Source organism: Salmo salar, unplaced genomic scaffold (assembly GCF_965601325.2).
Source record: "Salmo salar unplaced genomic scaffold, fSalSal1 ptg000335l, whole genome shotgun sequence".
Classification (NCBI taxonomy): Eukaryota; Metazoa; Chordata; class Actinopteri; order Salmoniformes; family Salmonidae; genus Salmo; species Salmo salar.
Window position 1 is genome coordinate 13,950 of NW_027675353.1, and position 23,551 is coordinate 37,500.

The following is a 23,551-nucleotide window of genomic DNA, read 5'->3' on the forward strand; positions in this document are numbered from 1 at the left end:
TAAAGTATTACCACCTCTCTTCTGCTAAACTAGTATTTTATGTTAGTATTATAGTAGTATTACTGCTATAAAGTATTACCACCTCTCTCCTGCTATACTAGTATAACATGTTAGTATTATAGTAGTATTACTGCTATAAAGTATTACCACCTCTCTCCTACTATACTAGTATAACATGTTAGTATTATAGTAGTATTACTGCTATAAAGTATTACCACCTCTCCTGCTATACTAGTATAACATGTTAGTATTATAGTAGTATTACTGCTATAAAGTATTACCACCTCTCTCCTGCTATACTAGTATAACATGTTAGTATTATAGTAGTATTACTGCTATAAAGTATTACCACCTCTCTCCTCCTCCTTTCCTGCTCGCGGCGTCTCGCCAGCTCCCTCTGCTGGTCCATGGCGTTCTGCTGCGGCCGAGGGTGTGGCCTGTTGAGTGGGAGGGGCCTGTGGGGAGTCGGCGGGAGGGGTTGAGGCGAAAGTTGCTCCTGGCGACGGCGAGTGTCCTCCTGGACACGCCCCCTCCCCTGCTGCTCCACAGGGTCCTCGTCGTCACGGCTACTGGAGAAGAGAAAGTGGAGTGTCAGAGGGGGATGAGCTTAGATGGGGTGCTAGAATGAGCTTCTCCCTTTATCCATCCTTCCCTTTTTTCTCACCATAGTTTCTACCTCGGCTGAGAGGTCTTCTCCCTCTCCTCCTCCTCCTCCTCCTCCCTTTCCCTCCCTCTATCCTTCCCTCTTACCGTAGTTTCTCCTGCTCTCTCCTGGCCTGTGCTTTTAGCTGTTTCTCTCTCTCCTTCTCTCGGGCGACGCGACGGACCTGTTCGAAGCTGTCGCTAGAGGAGCGGACAGCGGAGGCGGGGGTGGACTGAGAACGCTGGGCCAAGAACCCATGTTCTTTAACTTCACATCCTGGGAGGGGAGGGAGAAAGTGTAGTGGGAGGGGGAAGAGTGCCACACAGACATTTCGTTAACACCCACTTTTTAAAGACATTTCACCTCCATTTTAATAACACTGCCTTACAGGAGAAGTTCTTTTTTTTTACAACTAAATCTATTTTATTTATGTAAGTTGAATTTCATAGTAAGGGTCCAAGACACTTTTTTTTTGTGATTTCACATGCTTTTGAGAAACTTACCCCAACCAGCAAATCATGTTTTTGGGAAACCCGAGCAAATCACATCCTCATTTTGTAGTTGTGTTTCGTTAAAGCCTATTTATTGTTGTTACAAGCCGTGTTTCATTAAAGCCTGTGTAAAGTTAATTTGTTTCAATGTACCGGTAGGCACCTGCGGCTTATAGACATGTGCGACTTATTTATGTTCAAAATAATACTTTTTTTTAAAATTCAGTGGGTTCGGCTTATATTCAGGTGCGCTTAATAGTCCGGGAAATTACGCCAGTTGTTCTGTATAGACGCATAAACACTCCCGTCTACAGACTTCCTTTGGACGACCGATATCTAATGAGGCTTTGGCTAGTTGTTCTGGACGACCGATATCTAATGAGGCTTTGGCTAGTTGTTCTGGACGACCGATATCTAATGAGGCTTTGGCTAGTTGTCCTGGACGACCGATATCTAATGAGGCTTTGGCTAGTTGTTCTGGACGACCGATATCTAATGAGGCTTTGGCTAGTTGTCCTGGACGACCGATATCTAATGAGGCTTTGGCTAGTTGTTCTGGACGACCGATATCTAATGAGGCTTTGGCTAGTTGTTCTGGACGACCGATATCTAATGAGGCTTTGGCTAGTTGTCCTGGACGACCGATATCTAATGAGGCTTTGGCTAGTTGTTCTGGACGACCGATATCTAATGAGGCTTTGGCTAGTTGTTCTGGACGACCGATATCTAATGAGGCTTTGGCTAGTTGTTCTGGACGACCGATATCTAATGAGGCTTTGGCTAGTTGTCCTGGACGACCGATATCTAATGAGGCTTTGGCTAGTTGTTCTGGACGACCGATATCTAATGAGGCTTTGGCTAGTTGTTCTGGACGACCGATATCTAATGAGGCTTTGGCTAGTTGTTCTGGACGACCGATATCTAATGAGGCTTTGGCTAGTTGTTCTGGACGACCGATATCTAATGAGGCTTTGGCTAGTTGTTCTGGACGACCGATATCTAATGAGGTTTTGTCTAGTTGTCCTGGACGACCGATATCTAATGAGGCTTTGGCTAGTTGTTCTGGACGACCGATATCTAATGAGGCTTTGGCTAGTTGTTCTGGACGACCGATATCTAATGAGGCTTTGGCTAGTTGTTCTGGACGACCGATATCTAATGAGGCTTTGGCTAGTTGTTCTGGACGACCGATATCTAATGAGGCTTTGGCTAGTTGTTCTGGACGACCGATATCTAATGAGGCTTTGGCTAGTTGTTCTGGACGACCGATATCTAATGAGGCTTTGGCTAGTTGTTCTGGACGACCGATATCTAATGAGGCTTTGGCTAGTTGTTCTGGACGACCGATATCTAATGAGGCTTTGGCTAGTTGTTCTGGACGACCGATATCTAATGAGGCTTTGGCCCCTGAAAAAGGGGAGAAATAATCCCGAGTGTGATACGGTATTGTTTCCTCACTGAGAACTTTTACTGTAATGAGGAAAAGACCGCGATTTCCCCGCGAACTTGGCTGGAGACCAGAGCAATCGATCTCAGGCTCATAGATTAAAGAGCATTTAGTAGATCACAGATTAACACTTTTCCCCTTCAATTTGGCACCACAAAATAAAGTAATCAATATAACGGTTTACACATTCCTTTTACAATTCTTACCTTTTGTACGCTTGATGGATTTTTTACTTTTTAACACAATTATATGAATGTTATCCATCTCTATCAACTAATACAGAATGCATGATATTTTTAACCTTAGATGTTTTAAGATCCTCACATACTATGAACTTACTAATACTTTTTAATGTATAACAGGCTATGAGTATTTCCTGTAACCTGTCACATATACAGGGGGTACCAGGTAGTAATGAGGCTATATACAGGGGGTACCAGGTAGTAATGAGGCTATATACAGGGGGTACCAGGTAGTAATGAGGCTATATACAGGGGGTACCAGGTAGTAATGAGGCTATATACAGGGGGTACCGGGTAGTAATGAGGCTATATACAGGGGGTACCGGGTAGTAATGAGGTTATATACAGGGGGTACCAGGTAGTAATGAGGTTATATACAGGGGGTACCAGGTAGTAATGAGGCTATATACAGGGGGTACCAGGTAGTAATGAGGCTATATACAGGGGGTACCAGGTAGTAATGAGGCTATATACAGGGGGTACCGGGTAGTAATGAGGCTATATACAGGGGGTACCGGGTAGTAATGAGGTTATATACAGGGGGTACCAGGTAGTAATGAGACTATATACAGGGGGTACCGGGTAGTAATGAGGTTATATACAGGGGGTACCTCCTCTCCTCTCTGACTAATGACTGACTCCTGGAGGATCCTGGGAGCGTCCGCGGACAGGATGGCGTGCGTTGCCACGGCGATGATCGTCCCCGCCCCCCTCTCCCTCAGCATCTCCGCTGCCGCCACGAAACCCACCGCATCATCGATGATGTCATCCTGACACACACACACACACACACACACACACACACACACACACACACACACACACACACACACACACACAGAGACTGATAGATTATGGTAAAGGTCCTGAGGACAGGGTACTAACCTACCCAACCCTCTAACGGGGTACTAACCTACCCAACCCTCTAACGGGGTACTAACCTACCCAACCCTCTAACAGGGTACTAACCTACCCAACCCTCTAACAGGGTACTAACCTACCCAACCCTCTAACAGGGTACTAACCTACCCAACCCTCTAACGGGGTACTAACCTACCCAACCCTCTAACGGGGTACTAACCTACCCAACCCTCTAACGGGGTACTAACCTACCCAACCCTCTAACGGGGTACTAACCTACCCAACCCTCTAACGGGGTACTAACCTACCCAACCCTCTAACAGGGTACTAACCTACCCAACCCTCTAACGGGGTACTAACCTACCCAACCCTCTAACGGGGTACTAACCTACCCAACCCTCTAACGGGGTACTAACCTACCCAACCCTCTAACGGGGTACTAACCTACCCAACCCTCTAACGGGGTACTAACCTACCCAACCCTCTAACGGGGTACTAACCTACCCAACCCTCTAACGGGGTACTAACCTACCCAACCCTCTAACGGGGTACTAACCTACCCAACCCTCTAACAGGGTACTAACCTACCCAACCCTCTAACAGGGTACTAACCTACCCAACCCTCTAACGGGGTACTAACCTACCCAACCCTCTAACGGGGTACTAACCTACCCAACCCTCTAACGGGGTACTAACCTACCCAACCCTCTAATGGGGTACTAACCTACCCAACCCTCTAACGGGGTACTAACCTACCCAACCCTCTAACGGGGTACTAACCTACCCAACCCTCTAACGGGGTACTAACCTACCCAACCCTCTAACGGGGTACTAACCTACCCAACCCTCTAACGGGGTACTAACCTACCCAACCCTCTAACGGGGTACTAACCTACCCAACCCTCTAACGGGGTACTAACCTACCCAACCCTCTAACGGGGTACTAACCTACCCAACCCTCTAACGGGGTACTAACCTACCCAACCCTCTAACGGGGTACTAACCTACCCAACCCTCTAACGGTGTACTAACCTACCCAACCCTCTAACGGGGTACTAACCTACCCAACCCTCTAACGGGGTACTAACCTACCCAACCCTCTAACAGGGTACTAACCTACCCAACCCTCTAACAGGGTACTAACCTACCCAACCCTCTAACAGGGTACTAACCTACCCAACCCTCTAACAGGGTACTAACCTACCCAACCCTCTAACAGGGTACTAACCTACCCAACCCTCTAACAGGGTACTAACCTACCCAACCCTCTAACGGGGTACTAACCTACCCAACCCTCTAACGGGGTACTAACCTACCCAACCCTCTAACGGGGTACTAACCTACCCAACCCTCTAACGGGGTACTAACCTACCCAACCCTCTAACGGGGTACTAACCTACCCAACCCTCTAACGGGGTACTAACCTACCCAACCCTCTAACAGGGTACTAACCTACCCAACCCTCTAACAGGGTACTAACCTACCCAACCCTCTAACGGGGTACTAACCTACCCAACCCTCTAACGGGGTACTAACCTACCCAACCCTCTAACGGGGTACTAACCTACCCAACCCTCTAACGGGGTACTAACCTACCCAACCCTCTAACAGGGTACTAACCTACCCAACCCTCTAACAGGGTACTAACCTACCCAACCCTCTAACAGGGTACTAACCTACCCAACCCTCTAACGGGGTACTAACCTACCCAACCCTCTAACGGGGTACTAATCTACCCAACCCTCTAACAGGGTACTAACCTACCCAACCCTGCCTTTAGGGAACTGTGGTTGTGGGTAGTGTAGTCCTACCTCCTCCTGTATGTACTGCAGTAGGAGGGGGTTGTGGGTAGTGTAGTCCTACCTCCTCCTGTACATACTGCAGTAGGAGGGGGTTGTGGGTAGTGTAATCCTACCTCCTCCTGGATGTACTGCAGTAGGAGGGGGTTGTGGGAAGTGTAGTCCTACCTCCTCCTGTATGTACTGCAGTAGGAGGGGTTGTGGGTAGTGTAGTCCTACCTCCTCCTGTAGATACTGCAGTAGGAGGGGGTTGTGGGTAGTGTAGTCCTACCTCCTGTATGTACTGCAGTAGGAGGGGGTTGTGGGTAGTGTAGTCCTACCTCCTCCTGTACGTACTGCAGTAGGAGGGGGTTGTGGGTAGTGTAGTCCTACCTCCTCCTGTTTGTACTGCAGTAGGAGGGGGTTGTGGGTAGTGTAATCCTACCTCCTCCTGGATGTACTGCAGTAGGAGGGGGTTATGCAAATTAACTGAATCCCCCCCCAAAAAACATTTCCACTGCATTTCAGCCCTGCCACAAAAGGACCGGCATGTCAGTGATTCTCTCGTTAACAGGTGTGAGTGTTGACGAGGACAAGGCTGGAGATCACTCTGTCATGCTGATTGAGTTCGAATAACAGACTGGAAGCTTCGGGTGTACACCGTTAGTTTATACTGGATACACCTGGTGTACACCGTTAGTTTATACTGGATACACCTGGTGTACACCGTTAGTTTAGGCATCCTATCATTTGAAAATTAGTTGAAAGGCTAAGTGATTCTCCTCCTGAGAAGAAGCTGACAGCCTTCAAACAGAGCAAAAAAAGTGGTCCCAAACAATATGTCAAAATGAATTAAAAAAATTATACAGCTGTCTTTAATAAGATCAAACTGAACTAACTGCTATCTTGAAATGTTGAAAAAGTGTTTTTAAATAGCTCAGTCTATAAATATATAAATAAGTCTAAAAAATATCATACAAGGAGTTTTACCATGATTTCGTGTGCAAGGCCGGACAAACCAAGTCTCGGGCCCTGGGAATGAACATTTTAAAGGTCTGCCTCTTGGAGGGAAAAAAACTTGCTAATTTCCTGCATTCTACACATTTTGTCATGGGGCAGAGAAATGTTTCTTGTTGCAACTATAACGCTAATATCCTGCAGTTCTACACATGTTGTCATGAGGCAGAGAAATGTTTCTTGTTGCAACTATAACGCTAATATCCTGCAGTTCTACACATGTTGTCATGGGGCAGAGAAATGTTTCTTGTTGCAACTATAACGCTAATATCCTGCAGTTCTACACATGTTGTCATGAGGCAGAGAGAAAACGACTGTGTAACGAAGACGCTGTAAGTTGAGAAGCAGGTGAAACGTTTAATAAAACAACAAACGAGACAACATAACAGTAGCGTCTTTGCATGTACACAGGATCAATACTGACTGGGGAAGGAACCTAAGGGAGGGCCAGATATAGGGGTGGTAATAAGTAAGGTAATGGAGTCCAGGTTTGCCTCATGACAACGTGCAGGTGCTCGTAATGATGGATCCCAGGACCGGCGGTTAGTATACCGGCGACGTCAAACACCGGAGGGGAGGAGCGAGAGCAGACGTGACAGACTGCCACCTCTCATTGAAGCCATGGAAGTTCACGGCCGACCGCACCACTGCAGGCATTGTTAGCAGAAAACAGGATCCCCCATAATAGTGAAATAAATAAATAGAAAGTCAATCATGGTACCAATAAATGCTTCTAATACACCAGATGTATGTCCTTGAACCGATTATGTTTAAATCTCATTTAAAAAGCATTTTTGAAACGGTCTGTTTGAGATACAAGTTTGAGGTGGCTTTTTTAAAGTATTTTTTCTCCAATTAATGCTTCGGCCACAAATACGAGTATAGTCAAAATTATTTGGGTATGAGTTAACAGAACATTAGCTTTTAAAAGTTTGATTTTCACTGGACAATTACTTTAAATTACAGTGCATTTATGTAAAAAAAATATAGTATTGAAGTATTGAGATGGAAAATGTATAATAGGTGGAGTACTGTGGATACCAATAGGCTCATGTTGCCCAAGGTTTAATAACAAACATTGTAGATTAATAATATTACATTGTATTGTATTACACCCTCTAAACTTCCACGGATCCCTGGGGCAAAATGTGTTTTTTCAGTTGTTGGATCCCCCCGCTCCCTTTTGCCCTCAGAACAACCTCAATGCGTTGGAGCATGGACTCTACAAGGTGTCGAAAGCATTCCACAGGGATGCTGGCCCATGTTGACTCAAATGCTTCCCACAGTTGTGTCAAGTTGGCTGGATGTCCTTTTGTCTTGCCCATTTACCTTCTGAATGGCACACATACACAGTACATGTCTCAATTGTCTCAAGGCTTAAAAAACCTTCTTTAACCTGTCTCCTCTCTTTCATCTACACGGATGGAAGTGGATTTAACAGGTGACATCAATAAGGGATCATATCTTTTTCCTGAATCCCCTGTTTTCAATACAGGTATAACGACACTGAGCTTTTTTTCGAAAATGTTTTATGAGGTTGGAGAACACATTTGGGAGGGATCTTGAAACTTTGCCGCAAGTGGATCTTTTAGCAAGACAATAACCCCAAGCACACATCAAAATCCACAAAGAAATGGTTCATTGACCACAAAATCAACATTTTGAATGGCCGTCTCAGGATTTGATCCCCATTGAAAACCTGTGGTTTGAATTGAAGAGGGCAGTCCATAAACGCAGACGAAGGATATCAAGGATCTGGAAATATTCTGTATGGAGGAGTGGTCTAAGATCCATCCCAATGTGTTCTCCAATCATCATTAAAAAAGTGTTTAAGGCTGTGTTGTTATCCTCGCAAGGGGAGGATGCTAGAGTATTAAAAACAGGGGTGCCAATCATTTTGATAATTTTGTATTACTTGTTTAACAAAATCTCTTGCTCTGAGCACTTGCATTAGTATAAAATAATATAATTTTCCTTTTTTTGCATTCAAATACTGTAGAATTAGTAGTATTTGTATTATATATTTTATATAGTATTTTTTGCTCATCTTTCTCAAGGGTGCCAATAATTTGGGACTTGACTGTATGTAATCAAATAGTCCATATTTCAGAGGTACCTTTTGTATGAGGTAAGATGTTCCTTCTAAATCTTGTTATTGCGTAACATTTTTATGCTTGTCTTTGAAACGAATAGTCCAAGAGTACCCAATGTTCAGAACCAGATTTTGGTTTCAGCTGACAACTACATACCTTTGCCTTTCAATCTCCTACACAATATCCCCTTGACTGGTGTGCATGAAGATATCAAGAGAGACAGACATCTAGCAAGAAAAAGTCAATTGGAGGGAACACTGACAGATCAGCGCAACAAGACCATGGATTTTTACACTGGCTGCAGTGAGCAGAAAGCAAGAAAACTCAATAAAAAAATGTGAATGTGGAAATGCGTAAAATAACATTGTGAATCGACTGAGTGAAAACAATTCACAATTCTCCTACATTTACAGTCCTAGTTATCATTGCCCAAAACAAAGGGAATCATTTCAAACATCTCACACATTTTTGCTTATTGTGTCCATTGACTAGAATTCATATATATTTGGGTTAAAAGACCAATTCAGTGGAAAAACAAAATGGGGTAAAAATAGCCCAGCCCAGTTAATATTGACTGCAGCTGCAGCTCCTCAGGCAGCAGCACTCCCACTTCATCTTACGTTAGGGACACAGATCAAGGGTTCTCCAGGGACTGACAGTATTCTTCAAGCTAATTACATCCAGTTTATTTGGGGTGTCAGGTAGCCTAGTGCCTAGTGGTTAGCGCATTGGGCCAGTAACCGAAAGGTTGTTGGATCGAATCCCTGAGCTGACAAGGTAAAAAATCTGTCATTCTGCCCTAAATAAGGCAGTTAACCCACTGTTCCCTGGTAGGCTGTCATTGTAAATAAGAATTTGTTCTTAACTGACTTGCCTAGTCAAAATAAAAGGTTAAATTGACAGCACCTTGTCTCTGCAAGCCAAGTAGGAAGGTTAGTTCACCTCACAAACCAGAGTCCATTTTTTTATTTTGATTAACATCGAGGATGAGTGCCATGGGAACTATCGGTATGGCCCAGCAGGACCAGCCTAAGTGACAGGCCTCACATGTTTAATATAATGCACACAAAATAATGGAGCCCTTAACCTTCACGGCACATTCAACGTTTTTTTTTTCTCTCCATGCAATCCTCGCACGCAGACGTATGCGTGTGTGCAACAGGCTGAATGAAGCTAATGAATCCAACATGGACAGAGAGGCTGCATTGTTTTGTTCATCATGAACCATGCCTATAGACCAATCACCATGACTAATTAGCTCAACTAAGAGCAGCAATTTACTCTACAGGCCATAATGGGAGGTGGAAGCTCAACTTGCAATATTTAATGCTCTTATATAATGACACATAACCAGTGGTGTAAAGTACTCAAGTAAAAATACTTTAAAGTACTACTTAAGTCATTTTCTGGGGGGTATCTGTACTTTACTATTTATATTTGACAACTTTTACTTTTACTTTGCTACCTTCCTAAAGAAAATAATGTACTTTTTACTCCATACATTTTCCCTGACACCCAGAAGTACTTGTTATGTTTCGAATGCTTAGCAAGACAGGAAAAAGGTCAAATTCACACACTTATCAAGAGAACATCCCTGGTCATCCCTTCTAACTCTGGCAGACTCACTAATCACAAATGCGTTGTTTTTAAATGATGTTGGAGTGTTGGAGTGTGCCCCTGGCTATCTGTAAAAAAAAAAGGCAATAAAAAAATGGTGCTGTCTGGTTTGCTGGGAGTTAAAAAAATGAACCCCAAAAGGTTCTTTGAGGAACCATGATAAGGGGTTCTTCGAAGAACTTAGAGGAGTTCCCACAAAATGTTCTTCAAATAACTTTTAGGGGTTCCCCCACAGTTCCAGTTTGAAGAACCCCTAAAGGATACTCCAGGAACCTTTACTTTTTAGAGTGTATATTGATAAAAGTCACCTGGTCCGAGAGACATTTACATAGTTATACATGTATAAACCAATTTGGGGTGAAATAGCGGCCACAACAGACAGACCTGATATCGACCATAATTCGACGTCCATGGACGTCACGTGCTGAGGGGGTATGACCAAAGTTATTCTATTTAGCTACACTTTGTAGTACATTTTTACACTATAATAAATGTTTCTGATGCCACATCGCCCGTTTTCAAAGGGAGTCGTTGGTTTTTAGGGGCAGTCGCTTTTTAGCTTTTTGTCTGAAAGTATTTTCTCAACTGCGATACCAACTCCACTCTATAAGGAATGTGAAATGATTTATACTTGTACTTTTAATACTTAAGTATATTTTAACAATTACATTTACTTTTGATATTTAAAACCAAATACTTTTAGACTTTTACTTTCCCTTTTACTTGAGTAATTTTCTATTAAAGGTATTTTTACTTTTACTCAAGGATGACAATTCAGTACTTTTTTCCACCACTGCACATAACTGAGATTTATAGCTGGTAAGATCCCTGGGTGGACCAATTCAAAACTGTGGGGATATAGAAAATCTGATTACAGCTATTATTATAAATTAAACTGAGCCTTACACTGTGCATTCCATCTCAATTATATGAGGATTAAGAACGACTAAGACCTGAAATCAAAATGCTGAACAAAAGAAAAAAAGCATTTTGTTTGATGGCATACAGATTTATCTTTTAAGTTTCGGGAGGTACAAGATCTGTACCCTTGTTAAACGTCTTTGGTTGTAACTAAAGTGGAGATGACAGGCGGAAATGTCCCCTGTGTGCCCATAGCAATGCCTGAGGCTGTGGGGGACACTGTCACAACAACTACACAACTGATCCTCACAGCAAGACATGACTTCATCCGCACAATCTTTTAGTTTTACAACAAAACAAATCTCACAAACCAATGCAAATGACAAAAGAGAAGCAGTATAACAATAGACTAACAAATGCCCTTGATACAAATTAAAATGGATATAGAGGTGTCTGTGGAAAGTAAAATGCCTAAGTGGTAGGCAGAAGTGTGTGGTGAACGTTTGAGGAGCAGTGGTAGCTAGCTGGGTAAGGAGGGCTGACTGACCACGGGGCTTATGAAGCTTGTGTTTGTCATGCATGCAGTGGATGTGTGTTTGTTTGTGTGAGGAGAGCCGTGGCGATCTCCTTGGGTGAGAGGCGAGGCGTAGGGAAGGCTGTTGGATTAGGGGCTAGGTCAGGGCTCCCACCCTGGAGCAGGAATAATGGACTGGCCATCTCTACTCGATGTCCCCCCAAGCCAGGGCTGTCTTTACTGTCATGGCCTAGCTGTACTAGAACACAGCAGTGACTCCATCTCTCTCACACTCCCTCGCCTCCTTATCTCTTTTCTACCCTTCTCCAAAGTCCACTCAATCTATGACGACTCCCCCATACTGCATATCTCTTCCCAGCCTTCTCTTTCCACACCTTCTCTCATCTACCTCTTACTTTCTCTATGAATCCATTTTATTTTGCTGTTACAGGATGTGTGAAGAGCACTGTGAAAGGCGCTTTATTCCTGAATCCAGCTATCCGTAGATCTATAGGTGACTCCTCGCTTGCTCTGTTGATCTTTGTTGTGTTTGTTAACCATGTACAGTAGTCTCATCGTTCTACTCCCTGTCAATATACTGTGGTCTCAATCACACTCATCTAATGAACAGGCACCCCACCCAGAGCACGTCACTCCATCAACTGTCCTGCTGTCTGCAGCTAGGGAGAGCCAGCAGCACAGGACTTAGTGAACAAAGCAACACATATTGTGAGTGTGACTGTATCTGTGTGTACGGTATGAGAAGAGCGATACAGAGACACAGAACGTCATTGTTCTCTACACTCAATCATAAAAGTTCACTTTCCAAAGCACATCTTTGTTTTTTGTTTTTTACCTGGAAGCCATATCAAATATATCTCAGATTATAAGTAAATGCATAGTAACAGCTCATTACCACAATTAAACTAAACAACACAGCCTCTGTCGACACATCATCTGGCTTCAGACAGAAGCTGTTGAATATTTTTTTACCGCAAACATAACATACAGTCTGCAAGCGTATGAAATATACATAACTCGGCATCTAGTAGATATTCAGTTTTCCCGATTATAAACAGATAGAAATGCCATGCACCACAAGTGATTCATTTCAATAAAAAGGCTTACTTCAAGTCTAGCAAACCAAACACTATAATTTCAGTACAACATGCAGTTGAACACATGTACAGTATATAAACTATCAAGAGAATCTCACCTGCATTGTCACTGCACTTGTTAAAAGTCCACCTTTAGTGCCTGCAATATTGTGGAGAAGTATATGGTCCAATGGTCATTGATGCCCTTTTCGGAGTAAATCCGGCTGATAGGAGACAGGAAATGTATAGTCCTTGTATCACGCTGCCTCCACAGAATTCGTACACCTACAGTAGACAGAGAAGCACTGCGTCACTGTACTGTCTTTCTTGCATTCTTTATTTACTTCACTCTCTGTGTTTCAGCCTTCGCTATCTGTCTGTCTCTCTCTCACTCTCTCTCAACCTCTTTTGCTTTCTCTCTCTCTCTCTCTAGTAGTCTCTGAGTCTCTCTCACATGAGCACGCTTTCTCGCTCTTCCACAATTACAGCTGCAAGCTACAGTCCACACAGAGCAGCTTCTCTCTCCCAGTCTCTTTCCCCCACACTTTCCCTCCCCCTTCTGTCTCTCACCACTCCAAGCGACTTATATGCCCTATGTCTTGTGCGCTCTCTACACTCATAAAAAAGGTGCTATCTGTCCCCATAAGAGAACCATTTGACTAACCTTTTTTGGTTCCAAGTAGAACACTTTTGGTTCCTGATAGAAACTTTGAGGTTCCATGTAGAACCATTTCCACAGAGGGTTCTACATGGAACTAGTGCTGAGCGATAAGTGTTTTTTGAGCTCGATTCGGTTTTGGGTTCGATTATAAAAAAATAATTATGTTTTTTTATTTTGTTTACGATAATTTTTTTCAAAATTAAATGCATTATGAAATAATGACATTCAAAGGATTTTAGAGCTTTTTAATTGAAATTCTAAAGCCAACAACAGTGAACATTCACATTCAATTATTTCTGTCAGGTCCACATTGGGTTGACATCAATAGAAAAATAGGAAATTGCTATGAAATAATACAATATTTCAGTTGTGTATATTACTTAGTTTTATTTGATGGCTTTATTATTTTTAATTCCTTAAAGTCATCATCTCATCTCTGCTCAGGCAGTAGCAGCTAGCCAGACAAAGTTATCTCTGCGCACCCTGTACTGTACTGTCTTTAGTCATCCTATTCAGCTAGGCAAGCCTGCCTAAGTATGTTGCAGAGCTGTCTGACAAAATTATTTGACTAGCTCTTCAAAGTAGATAACCAACCTGGACTGGGGGGTAGATGTAACTTAGTAAACGAAATCTGGGACACTTCAATTATACTGAACAAAAATATAAATGCAATGTGCAACAATTTCAAAGATTTTACTGAGTTACAGTTCATATAAGGAAATCAGTCAATTTAAATAAATTCATTAGACCCTAATCTATGGATTTCACATGACAATATTGAATAAAATATTCAATATTTTATCAATATTGATAAAACAATATTGGCCTCATTATGGGCCTCAGAATCTCGTCACGGTATTTATGTGCATTCAAATTGCCATTTTTTTGTTGTCTGTATTTTATGCCTACCCATACCATAACCCCACCGCCACCATGGGGCACTATGTTCACACGTTGACATCAGCAAACCTCTCGCCCACACAACGCCATACACGTGGTCTGCGGTTGAGAGGCCGGTTGGTCGTACTGCCAAATTCTTTAAAGCAACGTTGGAGGTGGCTTCTGGTAGAGAAATTAACATTAAATTATCTGGCAACAGCTTTGGTGGACATTCTTGCAGTCAGCATGCCAATTGCACGGTCCCTCAAAACTTGAGACATCTGTGGCATTGTGTTGTGTGACAAAACTGCACATTTTAGAGTGGCCCTTTATTGTCCCCCAGCACAAGGTGCACCTGTGTAATGATCATGCTGTTTATTCAGCTTCTTGATATGCCACACCTGTCAGGTGGATGGATTATCTTAGCAAAAGAGAAATGCTCACTAACAAGGATGTAAACAAAATGTGAGAGAAATAAGCTTTTTGTGCGTATGGAACATTTCTGGGATATTTTATTTCAGCTCATGAAACATGGGACCAACACTTTACATGTTGAGTTTATATTTTTGTTCAATGTAGTATGATGTTACGAATTACAATTCGTATGATATGTTGCTAATTGCAATTTGTTATGAATTGCAAATAATGCAATATGTTATGAATTTGCAAAACTTCAAATTTGTTGTGGCTAACGTTAGCTAGGTGGCTAACACTAACCTTAACTAGGTGGCTAACGTTAGCTAAGCTAGAGGATAGGGTTAGGGGTTATTGTTAGGGTTAAGGTTAGGGTTGAGGTTAGGAGTTTGGTTAAAGGGATAAGGTTAGGGGATTTTTTAGCTAACATGCCAAGTAGTTGCAAAGTAGCTAAAAAGTAGTTGCTAATTAGCAAAAATGTTAAAGTTGTACATGATGACATTCAAATACACAACCTTTGGGTTGCTAGACCCAACCACCCCGACCAACCACCCAACTTTTGTTTTTGCCATAATTAACCTTCTGTCTTATGTAACCATACCAAACATAACACATCATACTAATTTGGAGGTCCCGGATTTACATTTACTATGTTACATCTAGTCTATGAGACCAGGCTGAGTTAAGGCATACTTTCACAAACTGTCTCTATCCCTCTCTCATTGTTGTGTTGTGTACATCTCCTATGTGGTTTATGCGGTCTGTGTGTATCTAACCTAAAGTAGCAGGCGTAAAAGTTTCTCTCTGTCCGAGCTGGAAAGAACAGCCAGCTTGCAGAGGTGCAAAATGTACTCAATAGTCATAGTTGAGTAAAAGTAAAGATACCTTAATAGAAAATGACTCAAGTAGTAGTGGAAGTCACCCAGTAAAATACGACTTCAGTAATTAGATTTTTATTTTAATTTAACTAGGAAAGTCAGTTAAGAACAAATATTTATTATTTACAATGACGGCCTACCCTGGTCAAAACCGGACGACGCTGGGCCAATTGTGCGCCACCCTATGGGACTCTCAATCACGGCCGGATGTGATACAGCCTGGATTCAAACCAGGGACTGAAGTGACACCTCTTGCACTGAGATGCAGTGCCTTAGACCGCTGCGCCACTCAGGAATAAAAGTCTAAAAGTATTTGGATTTAAATATACTTAAAAAAAATGGAATTGCTAAAGTAAAAATAATTTCAAAATACTTATATTAAGCAAACCAGATGGCACAATGTTTTTGTGGATAGCAAGAAAGACATCTGCCTCACCTGCCCTGAATGACGGGTTGCCACTGGCTAGTACACATGATTCAATTATTTTGGATAAGATATTTGTATTTGTCAAAAGGGCAGTTGAGCATCGTGTCACCAGAATAAGACCCTCGATATTTATTGGAAAGGAGCACCAAGCTCATCACCGTGCACTTTCAACACTGTGAAATTCATCATAATATACTTAATCTGTTGCCTAAGAAACTGCATGGTTTCCTGAGTAGTAGTGGGAGGGCCACACTCAATATCATCGCGTGACAAGTTTACTTCGATATGATGGAAATGACATAAAGATTTGAGCATAAAGGCGTTTCCACCGCCATTTCTCGCATAATTAATTTTACAGACAAAAATATCCCACCATGTCGAACGAACAAATTAAAAACTGTTGATAAAAACGTGGTTAATGTAGTTAATTACGACATTTCTGCGCTGAACTAGGTTGAATATTTGGTTAATGAAAACTACAACTCCCTTCAGCCCAGTGTCCCACATAGTTCTTGACTTGATTTCTCTCGTGAATGATTTGATTTCTCTCTGGAGAAACGGCGCGTTGGGATCACAGAAATAACGAACTAAATGGAATTCAAGTCATTGAACCCACATCGGTCAATTAGTTGTTGAATAACCGGAGAAAAAAAATACGAAATTTTGGTTAATCGCTCAGCACTTGCCCTCTCTCCAGTGCTTAATTTTAGCCGGATCCTACTGGAACAGGATCTGGCACCTCTCCGTCTTGGAAGAGTTTCGTTTTGTCCGGATCCGGTACCTCTTCTGGCATGAAAAATAATTGTCACTTTTTGCAATGTAAAGATTCTAATAAACGTGATCAAAGTTCTTTGGAGTTGCCTCTTCTTTAATCCCCCCCCATCTCTCACTACAATGAGATTCACTTTCTATTATCTCTCTCTCCCGCTCTCTACTCCGATAGACATGAGCCTGCAACTCTCATCTCTCCAGCATTGCAATTCATAATGTCCTTATAGAGCCGCGCAAAGGGTTGAAATACATTTGACAAAGTTATGGTTACTGCTGTCTGTTGAGAAATAAATTAAATAGGCCTAGGCTATTGATGGATTCAATGTCGTTTTCATTGATCTCAGATTCTCAGTTTGTCCGTGTCTAAATTGCCTGTCATTTCGATCATTTTGTGCTTTCAAGACAACTTGGAACTCGAAAAAAAATAAGCCGAATCATGATGTCAGTGATCGTCAGGTCGGAAAGTCGGAGCTCTAGAAGAGGCCAGAGTTCCCCATGTGGAATTTCAAATTGGATGACCATCCAAAACAATTTTTTCCAGTCTGAGCTCGTTATTTCCCCAATTTCGCAGTTGTCTTGAACGCATGGAAGTCTGAAGTCGTAGATTGCCCAACTCCGAGTTCCCAGTTGTTTTGAACGCAGCATTAAAAAAGATCGTGCCAAAATCTCCAATCGTAAAATGACGTAGAATTGCATTAAATGCGTTTATAAAAAGGCCAAACATTTTCTGGACACTAGGCCACAAACCTTTTTTCCCCATGTGGGCAACTTCTGTAAATGCCTCTACTTACTGCTCTATGCCACTACGCAAATGTGATGATATGCATGCAATGCAGGTCACCCCCCTCTCGTGCTCACTTGTTCCGGCAACTCCTGATTTACAAATTAGGCACTGTCTAGCTCTTTTTTTCTCCCTCAGTCAGTCTTTTTCCAGTAACTCCACAGTCAACAACTCCACAGTCAACAACGTCTAGCCTAGGGGTGTCAAATTCGATTCACAAGTGTCTGCGGGTTTTTGGTTTTTCCTTTCAATAAAGACCTAGACAACCAGGTGAGGGGAGTTCCTAACTAATTAGTGACCTTAATTAATCTATCAAGTACAAGGGTGGAGGGATAACCTGCAGACTCTTGGCCCTCTGTGGAATGAGTTTGACACGTGACTAACCCTTACCTAGCTCTCTCTCTCTCTCTCTCTGTGGCTTGTATTCTTTCCCCTGGCTTCCTTGTTTGGGCACTCTCTCCCTCCCCTACTCGCTCTCTCCTCTTCCCCCTTTCTCTCCTTTCTCCCCCTCTCTACTCTGTTCCTCTCTCATTCTTCCACCCCTGGCAGTGCACTCTTAATCCCCCCCCGCCAGAGTCCATGCCCTTGTAGAGCAGAGAGCATACGCTGGCGACCGTCAGCCCAGCTCCAGTTGATGAGGTAGCAGCATATCGCTTAGGGGCCCTGGCATGGGTCACATCCTGCCACGGCCCTGCCGCAGCCTTCAGGGAGGCACCATCCTAGTCAACTCCCCCCTCCACTATCACTGCACTTCATGTGTAAGCACTGAGCATTCATGGCTGCTTCACCCAATCATAATAACTTATCACAATAAAATAACAACAGCTTGCAGTCAACGGTAGATCCACCTAGCCAGGTAAACACTTCTTTAATCACTAGATTGTAATACTGGGGTGGTGAACTATTAATGACTTACCACATAATTGTTAACAATATATAAATGAACGTCATATAAATGCACACACTCAATCTCATAGCAATATAACAAGGTCATTCTTCTTTCCGATTTGGATAATCTGGCAACGTCAAAGCATTCCCCCTAGCATGTCCATGTTTGTCTTGTCTTATAATGCATTTGTGTGGTATGGAGTCCACATACCTTCAAATCCAGAAGGCTAAATTAAAATGGCGTGCTGACTGTTAATGGAGTGGGACAAACATATGACTTCACTGTCTGTTGTGGCTTCAAGCTCATGTAATGAATAATACAACAGTCTCCACCTGTATCAGTGCAGTCAATGGGCCTGACAGTTGCTATTTATATGTATATTTTCAGCACAGTGTCTTCCCTCCACGATCACACTCAGTCAACTTGTCCTTGAATTACACAGACAAGATAGCAAAACAATACCCAGAGAAAAGACAGTTTATTATCCTCTTTTAAAAGCTAATCAGCATGTAGTGACATAGCCTGATGCAAAATAGAAATTCCAGGAGAAAAACTCTCCATGTAACTAAATTATGCTCTGAATGAAAGTAAGCTCACCCATGCGGTTAATTTGACTAATTTTCTGAAATGACTTTTGTTTCTCATGAGGCGATGTAGCTAGCTAATGAGTTTGTCGGTCCACTCCAGCTGAATAATATGTATAGAGATCCTATTAAATAACTATTCTAGTATTCTAATTCATAATTCTATGGTCATATGACCCACAATGAGAGACAACTGGGGAATGCAGCTGATCGGTAGATTACTACGCTGACATCACAATGTCAGACCTGGGAAGCACTGCTCCCATTGCCTTCCCATGCCCTCCGCCCATTTTCTCGGTCAGTCACAGCACCCCACCCACCCTTTTCCCCACCCCCTCCCACTTAATGACCCCATACCTCATTATGATCTGCAAAGTCCCTTGGTGTCCTCTCACCATATTTATTTTTAATTGAACCTTTATTTAACTAGGTAAGTCAGTTGAGAGCAAATTCTTATTTACAATGACGGCCTACCAAAAGGCAAAAGGCCTCCTGCAGAGACGTGGGCCTGGGATTAAAAATAAAAAATAAAAACAATATAAATATAGGACAAAACACACATCAAAACAAGAGAGACAACACAACATATGGTCCCCCACAGCACACCCTATCTCTTTAAAGGTACGGCACTCTGGTAAGAATGTACTGTATTTTCAACCACATGGCTGTCAGGTAGAGTCATAGCATCTGTACTGAGAGTGGTGTTATTGATATTTTTGCTACGAGTGCTTTACTATGTAGATTCTCCTCTTGTCATTTGTGAATTATTCCATCCTGTCTCAGAAGCACTCTGATGTAGCCAATGGTAATGTGCAGTTTGAACCATAACAACGTTTTAGTAAAGGGATGAGGGATGGCACTGGAGAAATGAAACCACTTTCAGAATTATAGACAGAGTTATGAATGCAAGGACTGACCTTCCACGGTATCAAAGTTATAGTTTTAACCATGTTTTGAGGCTATACAGTGTTTGTTTACATTCACATTGTTTACAAACAATGGAGTTAAACAAGATTATATTTTGCATTCTGATGGGGTACAACAGTTAAACTAAGGTCATAAATAGATGTATTGAAAAGTTGTTGACAAGCAGCCAGCAGCCAGTCCTCCAGACTGCTGCCTGAGCACCTTTGTCTGCTCACACAAGCTGTGCTCTGCTTTGATACCAACACAGAAATATATAGAAAGTCACTGATTTAATATTTCATATTTGTAACGAACATCTAACAACAGATGTCTGTTTGTATGTGGTCTGACAGAGGTTTGAGGACAGTGAAGGTCAAATGCGTAAGCATCATAAATGATTGCACTCTGAAGCAACAAATCTATAAATTAAACTGTTGACAGGATTATATCTTTGCCCCTTGGTGGAGTCAATCAAACTAAAAGACGTCAAGAAAAGTCAAGAAAGTCCACAGCCCACTTGCCTGACTCCTGCTATTCAGAAGAGTACAATTTTTTATTAAGGGTCTGGAAAAATACACAACACTATTTACATAGATAGAGAGGCTTCTCAATGGGAGCAGCACTTGTGAATACAATTAATTCAACTGAAATACAATGAACTCTTATGACTCAGAGCAATGGATTTGAAATATTCTTTCAAAATAAAATATCAAAGAAATGAATGACGTCCAGAGTTACAAAATTCCTGTAGTTGTCATTCAAGACTATGTGATAACTTGTTGATCTCAGGAGGTTTTGAATGTTATATGATCACATATGACTCAGGCATTTGAGTCACCTGGTTCAAAGGGACAGTTCACCATCCTCTGATTGGCAATCAGTGTGCGGTGTAAACCTTTGTTGATTCCGTATTGAATAGCAGTGATTGAATCAACGTGAATAGCTTGAAACATTCATGACTAAGACCTTTGTATAGACAGACATAGCTATCCTGATTTGTGCTGCAGCGAAAATAGAGAGGATGCATAGTACAGTAATGCATAGTACAGCAACGTGAAAGTGCAATGGTCTCCTGAGGGATCTCCTCCCAGACCTGGACTAAAGCATCCGCCAACTCCTGGACAGTCTGTGGTGCAACATGGCGTTGGTGGATGGAGCGAGACATGATGTCCCAGAGGTGCTCAATTGGATTCAGGTCTGGGGAACGGGCGGGCCAGTCCATAGCATCAATGCCTTCCTCTTGCAGGAACTGCTGACACACTCCAGCCACATGAGGTCTAGCATTGTCTTGCATTAGGAGGAACCCAGGGCCAACTGCACCAGCATATGGTCTCACAAGGGGTCTGAGGATCTCATCTCGGTACCTAATGGCAGTCAGGCTACCTCTCAATTTAGAACGCTCGTTTAGAACCCTCATTTAGAACGCTCATTTAGAACCCTCATTTAGAACCCTCGTTTAGAACGCTCGTTTAGAACGCTCATTTAGAACGCTCTTTTAGAACCCTCATTTAGAACGCTCCTTTAGAACCCTCATTTAGAACCCTCATTTAGAACCCTCATTTAGAACGCTCTTTAGAACCCTCATTTAGAACCCTCATTTACAACAATCAGCGTTTGAGCTGGACACTTTTTTCAGAAACTATTTACACAAAAACACACACAGTCCTTACAAAGTTTATCTCCAGAATGTGAGCAGTTTATTTTTTGAAGGAAATGGTTCATATATTCACAGAAGTATATATATTTAATCACTGAACAGTAGCAGAACTAACTTCATCTGTTCCTGACTCTGGATAGTGGATTAAAAAGACCACCTGTTGTTACATCAACACCAGACATCATGATTCATGGAAATGGACATTGTATTTTATCAAATATGAAAACCTTAAATCTCTTCAAATTCAAATCAGTCAGAAAATAAGGATCGTACATAAAACAGAGCAGAATAAATCATCACATCTGGGGACCATCACCACCAGCATGACTAGTATCTATGTGGACCCTACTACAGTTTAACCAGCTCAGCTATAGACTACACCAGCATGACTAGTATCTATGTGGACCCTACTACAGTTTAACCAGCTCAGCTATAGACTACACCAGCATGACTAGTATCTATGTGGACCCTACTACAGTTTAACCAGCTCAGCTATAGACTACACCAGCATGACTAGTATCTATGTGGACCCTACTACAGTTTAACCAGCTCAGCTATAGACTACACCAGCATGACTAGTATCTATGTGGACCCTACTACAGTTTAACCAGCTCAGCTATAGACTACACCAGCATGACTAGTATCTATGTGGACCCTACTACAGTTTAACCAGCTCAGCTATAGACTACACCAGCATGACTAGTATCTATGTGGACCCTACTACAGTTTAACCAGCTCAGCTATAGACTACACCAGCATGACTAGTATCTATGTGGACCCTACTACAGTTTAACCAGCTCAGCTATAGACTACACCAGCATGACTAGTATCTATGTGGACCCTACTACAGTTTAACCAGCTCAGCTATAGACTACACCAGCACGACTAGTATCTATGTGGACCCTACTACAGTTTAACCAGCTCAGCTATAGACTACACCAGCAAGACTAGTATCTATGTGGACCCTACTACAGTTTAACCAGCTCAGCTATAGACTACACCAGCATGACTAGTATCTATGTGGACCCTACTACAGTTTAACCAGCTCAGCTATAGACTACACCAGCATGACTAGTATCTATGTGGACCCTACTACAGTTTAACCAGCTCAGCTATAGACTACACCAGCATGACTAGTATCTATGTGGACCCTACTACAGTTTAACCAGCTCAGCTATAGACTACACCAGCATGACTAGTATCTATGTGGACCCTACTACAGTTTAACCAGCTCAGCTATAGACTACACCAGCATGACTAGTATCTATGTGGACCCTACTACAGTTTAACCAGCTCAGCTATAGACTACACCAGCATGACTAGTATCTATGTGGACCCTACTACAGTTTAACCAGCTCAGCTATAGACTACACCAGCATGACTAGTATCTATGTGGACCCTACTACAGTTTAACCAGCTCAGCTATAGACTACACCAGCATGACTAGTATCTATGTGGACCCTACTACAGTTTAACCAGCTCAGCTATAGACTACACCAGCATGACTAGTATCTATGTGGACCCTACTACAGTTTAACCAGCTCAGCTATAGACTACACCAGCATGACTAGTATCTATGTGGACCCTACTACAGTTTAACCAGCTCAGCTATAGACTACACCAGCATGACTAGTATCTATGTGGACCCTACTACAGTTTAACCAGCTCAGCTATAGACTACACCAGCATGACTAGTATCTATGTGGACCCTACTACAGTTTAACCAGCTCAGCTATAGACTACACCAGCATGACTAGTATCTATGTGGACCCTACTACAGTTTAACCAGCTCAGCTATAGACTACACCAGCATGACTAGTATCTATGTGGACCCTACTACAGTTTAACCAGCTCAGCTATAGACTACACCAGCATGACTAGTATCTATGTGGACCCTACTACAGTTTAACCAGCTCAGCTATAGACTACACCAGCATGACTAGTATCTATGTGGACCCTACTACAGTTTAACTAGCTCAGCTATAGACTACACCAGCATGACTAGTATCTATGTGGACCCTACTACAGTTTAACCAGCTCAGC

General features: G+C 42.4%; 1 protein-coding gene and 1 long non-coding RNA gene across 2 annotated transcripts in view; both read right to left on the minus strand.

The window, feature by feature from the left end:
- Positions 1-276: 276 nt before the first annotated feature.
- On the minus strand, positions 277-13,242 carry LOC145875756 (uncharacterized). The gene is made up of 4 exons (XR_014391324.1): positions 12,781-13,242; positions 3,435-3,593; positions 751-919; positions 277-569 (listed from the first exon to the last, which is right to left on the minus strand). It is a non-coding gene; the product is annotated as an uncharacterized LOC145875756 (long non-coding RNA).
- An 8,279-nt stretch (positions 13,243-21,521) lies between these two features.
- The window catches only part of LOC145875757 (tripartite motif-containing protein 16-like), an 11,168-nt gene continuing 9,138 nt past the window's right edge, over positions 21,522-23,551 (minus strand). The window contains exon 6 of the mRNA XM_082971577.1: positions 21,522-23,551. This exon is cut by the window's right edge and continues 987 nt beyond it. The gene's annotated coding sequence lies outside the window, so the exon portion shown is untranslated.